Raw genomic sequence first — 6,000 nt, forward strand, 5'->3', positions numbered from 1 at the left:
AGATAAAGACAAAAGGATCTTGGGGTTTGCTGGCCAGCCTGTCTAAGGAAATCTTTGCACTCCAGGTTCTTTGAGGTTTCACTGTCTGGGGGAATATGGTGGAAAGCAAATGAGGAAGACACCTGGCATCAACCTCTGGCCTCCACATACAGACATACATGTGCACACACGAAGTTTAAATGATTTTGCAACTATTTTTTCTGTCCTAGTTATTGTTCTTTATGATGACTGTTACTCCGTGAAAGCTGCCTGTGGGTAACTGGGGAGAACAGCATTCATGCAGCGCGGGGCTGGAACAGAAATTGGCTCAGGACATGAGTGGATAAAGCATGAGATTGACTCAACTACAGTTCTGGGTACAGAGAGCATCAAAACTGTGACCGTAATGTGGAAACACGTTCATTGGGATAATGCACAGTAGACAAGAAAAAAATAGTTTCATAAGCATAGCAATGGTGACTATTGCTTAGTAAATTGTCTGTGTGTGAAGAGACAGAGTGAGAGAAGGAGAAGGAGGGAGGGATGTAGAGAAGGAGGGAGAGAGATTAACACAACAGCAGGTTCTATTCATGAAGAAAACTAGACAGAAACTAAACTCGGGTCTGCACATTAAACACTGTGTGAGCTGTCTTTGCTGTCCAAGGCATCAACACCCAGGATTGGGAGCAATACTCCCCTTCCCCCAGGCTCCCACCTACCACTGGATTCTTGGCATACCAAAGGAAGAGGTAGTAAACAGAAAACTTTGTGGATATCTCTAGCCCAGCAAACAGAGGATCCTGAATTTGCAGGAGAGGATCCCAGTTTAGGGTGCGAAAATAGTTAAGGTGGGGGAAAGTACAAACACAAATAACCTTTGAGGGTATGCCTCTGCAGGTAATGTTTATTATATCTGAAAAATCCTCACAAGCAGATGCACCATTACCAACTCTTTTATGTTATTTCCTTACATTTGTTTCTGATTTCTAATTCTTCTGATGAGGTATTTGACCAGCTAACTTCAGGATTCCTTGCCTCCTCCTGACATAATTATCATGTTTGAATCATGTATTTTGTATGATCACAATAGTTTTTTAAATTTACCAAATTAAGAGTTAATTATTTAATATTATCTATGAGTCATATCCAACAAAGTGTACTTTGAGTTTGTCTGTTCTGTATTGTCCTAGCACCCATATAATAATACACATTTCATTGAAACGTAGTCTTAACACATCATAAAGTATCAGCTAAGTCATTCCTAAGAACAGTATCTTGATAAAATATGACGCTAACACTAAACATAAGTATAGATACAAGTATAGCAATAGCAAAAGTAAAACTTCAAAAGAGAAGGTATTTGTACTACTTAAATATAAGATAGGTAAAGAAAACTAATAGAATAGTCTAAGCCACATTAAACCAGTAGTAAGGAAAGCTGGAAACTGGTTTTTACCATCTGTCAGCTCCTATACTGGCAGCTTCACAAATGAGATTTCTTTTGAACAAAACATCACAGCAGGAGCTACAGACATGTGAATTGTAATTAAAATGTGAAAATGCATTTCCCAGTTATTGTCATTTATGGAAAATATATTGTGAAATCTAGATTTATCAAATTATATCAAATTTAAGCCATTTTGATTTTCCGAATCTATTCACTATTTCGTGAGAGTTTTGGTGCTAAGGATGAATGTGTTGGTCTTTACAAAGCATGTTTTTTCTTAGGTCTGTTGTACTCTCTAATGAGGGTCAGCTATCTTCTGATCACTCAAGTACAGAAGATGAAGGGAAACAGTTTTCATATTTTTTTATAGTCAGTGTAGACCTGATAAGAACAAATGTCATTTCTTTACATTTATCTAATACTATTTTATAAATAAAATAATTTTATATAAATAAAACTAATCCCCTTAAAAATATAAAACCAAATGAGATCTTTAACCCTGTAACAAAAAAAATGCCTCCCTTTTATATCTGAGAGAATGAGAATATTCTAGTTTCTTAGTTTTTCTGTTTCCAGCAAACCAAATGCACAGCACATGACATGTAACTCTGCTACACACATTGGCTATGTATTCAAGAACAGCAATAAAGTATTGTGTTCCAAATTGTTAATATATTAAACAAGTTTGAAATAGCATGATTATATTTAAAAAGATTTAATCCCCATTCTTAGTATATGAGTCTTTCTAGGAAATCCAGGTTATTTTGAAAGGTAGTCCATATTCTTGGCATTTGTTAATATGGAATTTATTATGTACATTTGCATTTTATATTCAAACAGATTGGCGCTCCGAACCTAGCGAGTGCAACAATGCTTTCTTCCTAGCACATTGCTTCCAATTTTCCTCCAAACATTAGCATTATTAAGAGAAGACTGGGGCTGGAGAGATGGTTCAACCGTCAAGAGTGCAAATTCTTCTTACAGAGAACCAGAACTGGGTTACCAGGGCCATGCCAGACCACGCAAACTGCCAATATGTAACCCTAGTTCCAGAGGGTCTGATCTGCTAGCCTCTGTGTGTACCTGCACTCATTGGCACACACCCACACAGAGGATACACAGACATTTACATAATCAAAAGAATAAAAATAAAATCTGTACTGTACATTGGGGTAGGAGTTTGTCACTAAATCACACGTTTCAAAAACATTCCTCACCCATTCCTCATGTCCCAAACTTTTTATAGTATGGCATAAGAACTGTGAGTGCTGTGGCTCAGGTCTCCTCCACTTCAACTGTAGTGGACTAGACCTCAGCCAAAGAAAGCTGGTGACAATGGTGTGTGACCTCCGAGCTCTATAATCACCATCCACTCTGTCACTGGACACTTAGGACACCTGCTCTTGGGTTGTAACTACCTACTGTAACAAAATAAGTGGAGACCTGATGTCCCCAGTATTCAGCACCATCTGACGGGTGCCATATATGCCAATTTGCCAGCTATTTATGAGACAGAGCCTCAGTGTCCTCATTTGTGCCCTCCAGTTAGCAATGTGAAGTAGAAATTAGCTGTATTAGGTCCTATTGCTGTGTACATGTCTCACTAGTATACATAGTACTCTAAGGTGATACCAGCTCATTGGATCACAGTTCTGTAGGTTGGAAATCTAGTAAGGCCTGGCCACATCTCTATGAAGTCAGAAATCTGAGTATTGTATAGACAGGTTCTCATGCTGAGTCTGAGGTACACAGCTACATCCAAACTCATTCTCCTGGCAGAATCACGTTCCTTGTGTTTCAGACACAGAGACCTTTGTTTTCCAAGAAACGTGGCTCTTTACCTAGCAAGAAAAGCTCAAATACCCACAGTATGCATCTTAAACTTCCTTTTATTCCTCCAATGAGAGAAAATTCTGCCTTTACAAGAATCTTGTGATTATGATAGGAGATTGAGAAAATATTTTTATCTTAGGCTGTCTGTGAATATAGTATTACTAATCACCTGACCAAAATCATTATATGTGCAGGCTCTATCTACATTTAGCATGGGGATGAATATGCAAACATGAGGATTATTAGAGGTTATCACAGTTCTGCCAATCTCCTTCTCTGCTGCCCTTAAACACCACTGGACCATAAACCAAAGGTGAGCTCATGAAAGATTTGCCCAACATTGTATTCCAGAAGCACTGTATTAGGGCTGAGGAGTGGTCTTGCCATTGTAGATTTACTCTTTTGTTCACAATTTGTGTGTAATCGGGGTGTATTATTAATTTTTTATCTGAAAGACTTTGTTTTTCTTTAAACTATTGGTAGTCTCTCGTCCCTGGTCATCCTTTAAAAGTTGTCTTTTCTTTCTGGATTGACTTAAAAATGGTAATTGTAGCTATCCATGGAACAATTCAATCAAATAATATGAACTCTTAAGAGTTCCTTCAAATCTATATTAATTGTATTGCCTTCTAAGCACTGTTATGTTGGTTAATAGCCGTAAAACATCTTCATCTTCATTTAGACCATCAGAAAAGTCAAGCTTGAAGGGACACTAGGCATTCAACAAATTTGCTATTAAATGCACTAAATAAGTCCAACCCGAGGGACAGAAAATAGAAAAGTAAGCGTTTACCACAACTAGCCAAGATATAGAGTGAGAGACTGAAGAACATAGATAACACAACTTCCTCAAAGGCTGCTGAGGAAGAGGGAGTTCAAAAGCCCGGGCTGGTGAATTACCATGAGGAATATTATTTTCTTGACAGCAGGGCAGCTGTTGCAGCACAAGCCGGACCAAATCTTTGTAAGGAGAAAGGAATTGGAAACAAAATCTTATGCCAAGCAATGGAGATAGTGGCAACTGTTAACCAATCGAGAGGAAGAGACCTTTTATCTAAGAGTATAGTGATGGGGAATGACTTCTGTATGCTGTGAATGTATGTTTCTCTTATTGGTTGACGAATAAAGCTGTTTTCTCCAGGTGACAGGAAGGATGCAGCCAGGCAGAAAGTATAGGCAAGGCTACCACACTAGGAGAAGTCTGGGAAGTGGAATTCAGAGAGTGAGTCACCAAGGAGATGCCATGAAGCTACCAGGAATGTAGGATGCCAAAACATTCTCCAGTAAGCCAAGACTATGTGGACATACATAGATTAATAAAAATGGGTTAATAATTAAGAGAGAGCTAGCCAATAAGAAGCCTGGGTCATGGTCAAACCGTTTATGATTAATATAAGCTTCTGTGTATTTATTTGGGGCTAAACAGCTGCAGGAGCAGAGCAGGCAGGACAGAAACTTCCATGCACAATAGTGCATGCCCTTAATAACAGGATTCAGAAGGCTGAGGCAAGATTATCTCTGAATTTAAGCTCTATATAGTGAGTGCAAGAACACCCAAGGCTACATAGCAAGACCTGTCTCGAGAAAATAAAAAGAAAGAAAGAAAACTTATGTTGCATGAACCTTTCAAAGAACCATATTTAAAAAACTAACTTATAAAAATGTTGCCATTGACCTAGTTGTGAAGAGAATTTGAATGCAACCCCGCTGCAATGCAAAGGGGGGCACGTGAACATTCATGGAAATCACAGTCCAGAAATACACACTTCAGACATCCCGGCAGTTAACTCTTGGTCCTCCTTTCATTTTGATGAACTCTGCACTGCAGTGATTTTCTACTACATTGAACTCATGGATAGTAAGTATTTCTTAGCATGTTCTTGCCTTAGGACTAGCCAGGAGCCTTCATGACATTTAGAAGAAAGAAGTACAGCTGTTTCATTCCATCTGAAGTTCTGTACAGGGAACCAGATGCTGTTTCAACTTGAATTATTGCTGTAGATCACCCTGATGGCCAAGAATCTTTGGGTCCTGCAACATGTCCTCTATCTTGTTCTGGGTAAGCACCATTGTGAGGTGTACCATAGTCTCCATCATACATCACTTATATCATTGAGGCTGGGGGTGACAAGAGATAGATGTAAGTGCACAGCATCGACTAGGGTCAAAACTATCAGCTAACCTCCATGGACAGTCTGTCATCTTCCCTCCCCCAACCATTTCTCTTGATCATCAGTGGCTTCGAGCTTACTGTAGGTAGAGTGGCATAGGACTTCCATATGCATCTTCAGTCCCACAATTGCCTAAGGTCCAATCTGCGGTTTTAAATATGTATCCCATTCTATATTATCTCTGCTTCTATGATGAAATATGCCCATACATATATATATATATAGCAGTATGCACTTCTCTGATGAGTCCATGTATAGGCTCAGAATCTCAGTACCATCTGAATGACAATAGATGTTTAAGTTTACATCTTCAGCATGAGATTCTTACATGTCTGTATGATCACTTACACTTCTTACATTAAAATGCATCTCAAAGTTAATGTATATAATGACTTTCAGAGGGGCTAGAGAGATGACTCTGGTTACAAGGACTTTTCCCTGTTGTGGAGGATGGGGCTTTGCTTCCCACCACCTACATATAAGCTACAATCATCCATAACTCCAGTTCCAGAGGATATAATACCCATAGGCACACATGTGGTATGCAACATGCATTCAGGCAAAAACACT

Source organism: Phodopus roborovskii, unplaced genomic scaffold, assembly GCF_943737965.1.
Source record: "Phodopus roborovskii unplaced genomic scaffold, PHOROB, whole genome shotgun sequence".
Lineage (NCBI taxonomy): Eukaryota > Metazoa > Chordata > Mammalia > Rodentia > Cricetidae > Phodopus > Phodopus roborovskii.